This window comes from Ornithorhynchus anatinus, chromosome 14, assembly GCF_004115215.2.
Source record: "Ornithorhynchus anatinus isolate Pmale09 chromosome 14, mOrnAna1.pri.v4, whole genome shotgun sequence".
Lineage (NCBI taxonomy): Eukaryota > Metazoa > Chordata > Mammalia > Monotremata > Ornithorhynchidae > Ornithorhynchus > Ornithorhynchus anatinus.
Window position 1 is genome coordinate 14,410,580 of NC_041741.1, and position 7,294 is coordinate 14,417,873.

Consider the following 7,294-nt stretch of genomic DNA (forward strand, 5'->3'; position numbering starts at 1 on the left):
ACTCTTTGGTCTACAAACTCTACAGACATGTCTACAAACTCTACTGTACTCACCCAAGTGCTTAGTATAGTGCTCAGCACAGAGCAAATGCTCAACAAAGATATTAAGTGAACCTAGGTACCCTGCATCACAGTCCTTTTTCCAGGAAAAATGACAGAATTTGGGTCCGTACAGTTATCATTATTTCATGATTCCTTTGAAACACTATACGTAACTTCGTACGCACGGAGAGATCTTATGCATTTTGCCATTTGACCTTTTAATGAATTGCAGCCCTGTGAGCTGTCTGCCGCCGAAAAATATGTAAATAGCATCACATTGCTCAGAATAAGATCGTTGTTAATGCTTTTCAGCGTTGTAATTATATTCATAGTAAGCCTCCCCTAAGCCCTCAGTAATTAACAATATTGTGAAAAGTCAATGTTAATAGAAAAGAACTATAGACCTTCATTCGTTTGTACTGTTTCTCATTCAGCCTGCAGCTAAACCTGACGATCTAGTTTTATAAAATGGCTTCGGGAAAACTGCCGGTAGTTGAAAAGTTCATAGCCCACTTCGTCTCTTTAGTGAAACACTATAGACAGAACCAGTTAGAAGTCATTTAAATGGATTCTGCAGATAGCAAAGCTCATTAGTTAATCATTAATGTATGAGAAATTTTACCTCTGCTTTTACGAATAAATCAATCACATCCATATATTGTCAGGGGGATCACTTTACATAGGTCTTTCAAATTAATAGAGGTGGGATTATAGAGTTTCATCAGTTGCACATTTCCAAACTGAAACAACATGAACATTATTAAATAATTTCATCAATTTGGCTACCGATAGAATGGGTTTAATGCACCAAAAGAGCAATGGCCTTCTTTAAGAGGCCTCCTTTGCCTTGTTCCTGTTGTAGTTCCACTTGGAAGCAGGTTTTTATCTGCACTTTCCCAAGTCTCTTTAATAGGACCAAAGTAGTTATTTTTCTAAAGCTTTTCATTTGATGATTACCTTGTTTTCACTCATTCAGAGAGGGGTGGAGTCATAGAGGAGGTAAAAGAACTCCCTTGGGTTTTCACTATGAAGGATGTAGCTTGTGCAGAAACCCAAATTTTCTCTTGAGTCCTTTGCGCTAATAAAAATAAATTGGTAAAGCTCTCTAAGTAGCTCATTTGTCTTGATTTAGTTTGATTGTAAGTCAGCTGTTAAGACTCGAGTGATTAAACTTTAGATTTTTTTTGTTTTGTTGGGAGTGCATGTGTTCTCTGAGGCTTTTAAACAAATACTTGGAATGGTTGAAAGGTTTACATTGCCAAGGCCTAGCTAAATATGTCATCTTTAGAAAAGATGTCGTTTGTTTTGGCACGGCTTAAAAAACTCAAATATTTTAAACATTTGTTAAGTTCAAGCTTGCACATTTGAACTAGTAGCATACGTTCCAGAATTATGGCTCAAGTTACCTGGCTTTCTTGCTTGCTTTCTGTAATCCTTTCATTAAAATAACTTTCAAAAAGTTTTCTTTTCTTTTTATGCTGTACTATAATGGACACTGGGGGAGAAAAAGGAGAGTTTAAGCTAATTGCTTCTTTAAAAATAGGGATTCAGAAACGTCAGCCTGGGCTGCAAACGGGAGCCGGGTGAGCCCAAGTCTCTTCCACAATGGGCAATCTGCATTGTTCAGTAAGTGACTTTGGTGGAGTTCATGGTATCGAAACCACGGGTTACCATTTTGCACTTTCTATTACCATTTTTACGTGCATATTTGCCCCATTTTTTTACATCATTTTTTGTAAGATTGAAAGGGGAGCTTATTGCATGGATCAGATGAGAATTAAATCTAACAATAAGAGGAAGGAAAAATAAGCTGGAGAGAAGGAGGGAAAGAGGAAGGTAAGAGGGAATGTGGGACTTCATCTTTTGTATTTAATAATAATAATTATTATTATTATCATAATTGTGGCATTTTTAAAGTGGTTATTATGTGCCAAACACTGTAGTAAGCACCGCAGTAAATACAAAATAATCGGGTCAGACTCAGTCCCTGTACCACATGACACTCACAGTCTGAGGGACTATTACACTCTCCCAAGTAGTGCACACAATAGGCACTCGATGAATTAATGCCCCCCACTACCTCTCCACCCACATCTTTCACCTTTCTGCACTTCCTACCCTGGCCAGGATACTCTTTATAAATTAACTGTCCCCATCTGGTTTACTGTTTCTGCTCTTTCCTATAGTGGAAGTCTCCGCAGTCATAAATCTCATCTCTAGACTGTAAGCTCATTGTGGGCAGGGAAACGTGTATGTTTATTGTTATATTGTACTCTCACAAGCACTTAGTACAGCGCTCTGCACACAGTAAGCGCTCGATAAATATGATTGGATAAATAATGAATGGCTTGACTCGTTCTCGGCCATCTGTGCCTCCTATTCTCCCAGACCCACGATTTTCACTCTTGGCAATCATGTGGTGCAAAAAATAATCTTTGATTTCCTCCACAGAAGTTGAGGTGGGGCAATTGTGCAGTGGAGACATTTTTGCCAGTAAATACGGTCGTTATATTTTTGAAAAGTTTGAAGTGTAATGGTGTTTAAAATCTCCCAGGTGCAATTGCAGGCTCCCTCTGATGGAATTTATATAAATATATATACATATATTGATCACCTTGATAAATGTGTAAATGTATAACCCTCATGGCACCATACTAGCTACGCACCGTAAAATATATTGCAGTAGGTAAACAGATTAAATTCATCATCAAACAGTCTATGGCTTGCTTGGATAGTCTGATAGAGATAACAAATCAACAATGGTTGCAGTTGAAAATAGATTTGTTAGGAGCTAAACACCATTCAGTGCTATCTAAATAGAAAATTATAATAATAAGAATGCACTGGAAGAATCTGTTCAGATGAAGATGATTCCATTCAGTTAAAAGACTCAAAGAAGACTGATCAGATGCTCCTTCGATATTTGAAGAAATTATTTTAAATAAACCAATCTTATCCATATTCAGGTGTTCTTGTGAGTGGGTAATAACTAAGCTTAGAACTAAATTGTTACAGGCAGCACCTGCAGGACCTAAAATGCATATGTTTATGATGATAATAATATTCCTGGCTACTGATTGGAGGCAGGGAATAAACCAGTTTTCCACATGTATGGAAATACTAGCAGAATTAATGTGGTCTTGCACAGAAATTGAAATACACTTCTGTATAGTCCTTTACAATCCAAGCTCAGGCACAGGCCCTGTCCCACATGGAGCTCACAGTCTAAGTAAAACCCAGCCCCTCGTGAAGCCATTAAGTTTGAAAATTCCCTGAAGGTGGTATTCCCTGGTAATTGTAGTTGTAATAGTAGTAAAAGCATATATCAAGCACCCACCGGGTTCAGTTACAAACAGTTGATAAAAAATCACGTGCAAATGGCTGGGTCTGAAAAGTCAGTAAGGAGGGCAGTGTGGCCTAGTAGAAAGAAGCAGCAGCAGCGTGGCTCAGTTGAAAGAGCACGGGCTTTGGAGTCAGAGGTCATGAGTTCGAATCCAGGCTCGGCCACTTGTCAGCTGTGTGACTGTGGGCAAGTCACTTCACTTCTCTGTGCCTCAGTTACCTCATCTGTAAAATGGGGATGAAGACTGTGAGCCCCACGTGGGACAACCTGATTCCCCTGTGTCTACCCCAGCGCTTAGAACAGTGCTCTGCACATAGTAAGCGCTTAACAAATACCAACATTATTATTATTAAAGATCACAGGTCAATGAATCAGGAGACCTGGCTTCTTTCCCTTCTCTGCCACTTGCCCGCAGTGTGACATTAGGCCAGCCATTTATCCTGTCTGTGCCTCCTTTTTCTCATCTGTGAAATGGAGATGAAATACCTGCTTTCCCTCCCTCTTAGGCTATGAGGCTTTTATAGGACTGTGTCTGTTATTGTCTTTTATCTACCCCTGTGTTTAGCACAGTACTTGCTTATTATTATCATTATTGTGATTTCAATAGACAGTTTGTAGCAGAAGGAATCTCAGGGTAGTCACTGCCGTCACCACCGTGGCCCTGGCCACTTCAACACAGCTTCCTCATCTAAAGCCGTGGGTGCCGGGATGTGGAGTTTGCCTGAAGTCTGGCCTACTGCTTCCACAGCAACAGACACAGCCTCCCAACCCCGTGAACACCTGCTCTTGGCCACTTTTGGACTGCCTGTGAAAATCAACTATCAATCATTCGTATTTATCAAGCATTTACCGTGTGTAGAAACACTGTTTAAGCCCTTGGGAGAGCCTAAGAGCTGGTAGACGTGTTCCCTGTCCACAATAGGCTTACAGGCTAGAGGGGGTGACAGACATCAATAAAAATAAATAAATTACAGGTATGTGCATAATCAATCGTATTTACGGAGTGATTACTGTGTAAAGAGCACTGTCCTAAGCACTTGGGAGAGAACAATATAACAGAGCTGGTAGTCACATTCCCTGTCCACAGTGAGTGCACAGACTAGAGGGGTTGACAGACATTCATTTAAATAAATAAATTATGGGTATGTGCATAAGTGCTGTGGGGCTGAAGAAGAGGTGAATAAAGGGTGCAAATCCAACTGCAAGGGTGACACAGAAGCTTGTGGGAGAAGAGGAAATGAGGATGTGAATGTTGGTCACTTTATGAATAATGCTTGTGAACGGTATTCCCGTGCAACTGGTAATCTTGAGTGCACTATACTGAGGAAATACAAACACAAGAGGTGACATGTTCCCTGGCCATGAGGAGTTTACACTCTTAACAGAGGAGAAGGAAAGTTGTAGAAAGATATATCTTAAAGTCATCATTGGCTTTCTGGGTTTTTCCTGTAAGAAAAAGCATGAAATACACGAACCTGGTCAAATCTGTATCCTACAAACCCTTTAAATGGTAAACTCCTTGAGGGCAGGAACTGTGACTTCTACTTTTATTGTACCCCCTGTGTCCTTAGTTCAGTGTTATGTAAACAACAGACACTCAATAAAAATAATTGACTTCTTTAGATATGGTGGTTAATCCACACGTATTCAAATCCTGATAAATGAATTATCTTCTGTTATATCACATAAAGCAACAACTTAAATATACTAGCCATTGTGCCTTTCTCACTGACAGGCACCAAAGTGCAGGAAAAGGTCATATTCATTTATTCAATCATGTTTATCGAGTGCTTACTCTGTGCAGAGCACTGTATTAAGCTCTTGGGAGAGGAAAATATTATGTAAACAGCCACATTCCCTGCCCTCATATCCAGTGGGAAAATGGCATCCATCCGGTCCTTTGGATTGGTGGTTTTTACCTCTCCTATTTGGGTTCAGGTTCATCAGCCCAACTGCCCGCTTCTCCCCACCTCAATTTCCCAACTCCTGGATCCATCCGCCTGCTAACTCCCCCTTGCCTGTGGTCAGGGGCCCCATTCTCTGGTGCAGGACCAGACCACATAAGCAAAGTGAGCAAGGGAAGTAGTGTGGTCTGGTGGAAAAATCATAGGCCTGGGAATCGGAGGATCTGGGTTCTAATCCCAGATCTGCCACTTGCCTGCTGCATGACCTTGGGCAAGTCACTCACCTTCTCTGTACTTCGGCTTCTTCATCTGTAAAATGGGGATCCAGTAGCTGTTCTCCCTCCGACTTAGACTGCGAGCCTGGCCTGGGACTGTGTCAGACCTGATTAACTTGTACCTACCCCAGTGCTCAGCATATAGTAAGGACTTTAAAATACCATTATTATTAGTATTAGTAGTAATTGTAGTAGTAAGCCAGAATGTCAGTGGGGAGATGTGGGGGAAACCAGTACACACCTTTCCTCTGTTCCCTCAAATCCTCTACAGCCCCTGTCAATATTGCCGGGAGCTTCACTGTCCATCATCATTCGTAGATAATGAAGCACTTGTCCCCTAGAAGTGCCAACCAAGAGGAAAATAACCAGAAGGAGATGACACAATCTCTTTAAACTAGGCAATAAAGACCCTGTGCAGAGCAAAAGTCCAGAGGCAAATACAGGCATGTTCTAGAGGGTACATTCCTTCTAGACTCTACACCAGACTGATGATTGTTCTTCCGAACTGTGCGTGGAGAAGTGGATAGAGCATGGGCCTGGGAGTCAGAAGGTCATGGGTTTTAATCCTAGCTCTGCCACTTGTTTGCTGTGTGACCTTGGGCACTCCACTTCTCTGAGCCTCTGTTACGTCATCTGTAAAATGGGGCTGAAGACTGTGAGCTCCATGTGAGACAGGGACTGTGTCCAACCCGATTGGCTCGTGTCCACCCCAGTGCTTAGTACAGTGCCTGGCACATAGTAAGCCTTTAACAAATGTTAGATTTTTATCATTATTGAACAACATCCATGCCCAGCCTGGAGCCCTCTCCTCACCTCCTGCCTTACCATCCTGCTCTGGAGCACCACACTGCCTTCCTCCCTCCCGTCTCAGAGTCCCAAACACTATCTCCTCCCATATAACTGTTGCAAAAAACCCCGGTCATTCAAGAAGGGACTGAAAATGAAAGCTAAACCTGGGCAATAGGCATTCGGCTACAAACGCCACCATCATCAATGGAATTTATTAAGGACTTCCTGTGTGCAGAGCAATGTACTAAGCGCTTGGGAGAGCACAATACTGTAGGTAGACAAGAACTCTGCTCTCTTACAATGTACACTACACCAATCTAGTGTAGATCTTACAATCTACACTACACCAATCTACACCATACTTACTTCAGCATCTTCAAAAGGCAGGTAGATTTAAACCTCAACTTGTTCTTGTTTTGTTTTTTAATGATAGAAAATGAAAATATGGACTATTTTTGGAAGGTGAGAATTGTCAGATGCTCTGTTCAAAGTGAGTGGCTATTAGTTGTTATACCACCTCTTCCCGTTGCTCTGGGAAACCCTTCCGATATGTCAAGAGGAATGCACCCCAAGCAAAGATTGGATTATGTAGACTTTGGCTTGCTCACCCAAGCTTTGATGACGTGCAGCCTTTGATCCAAAAACCTGTGCACTTAATTTCACTCCTAAACATCATATTTGATGACCAAGCACAAGTTAGTCTTTGGAATACTGTGGCACATCTGATAGAAAAATGTGGCTCACTCTTGATTACTCACAATGTATTCTTACTTGTCGAAAATTAGCCCGCCTTTTCTTTCTAGACTCACCCATTCTCTGAACCTGGGTTTATTCTGCATTATCCTGAATAAAGATCTAAATCTAGGGTTTTACTTGTGAAGTAGATTTGAAGATTGCCCCTTTTCTCATGCCTAATCATCTTATTTCTAAGCATGAAAGGAT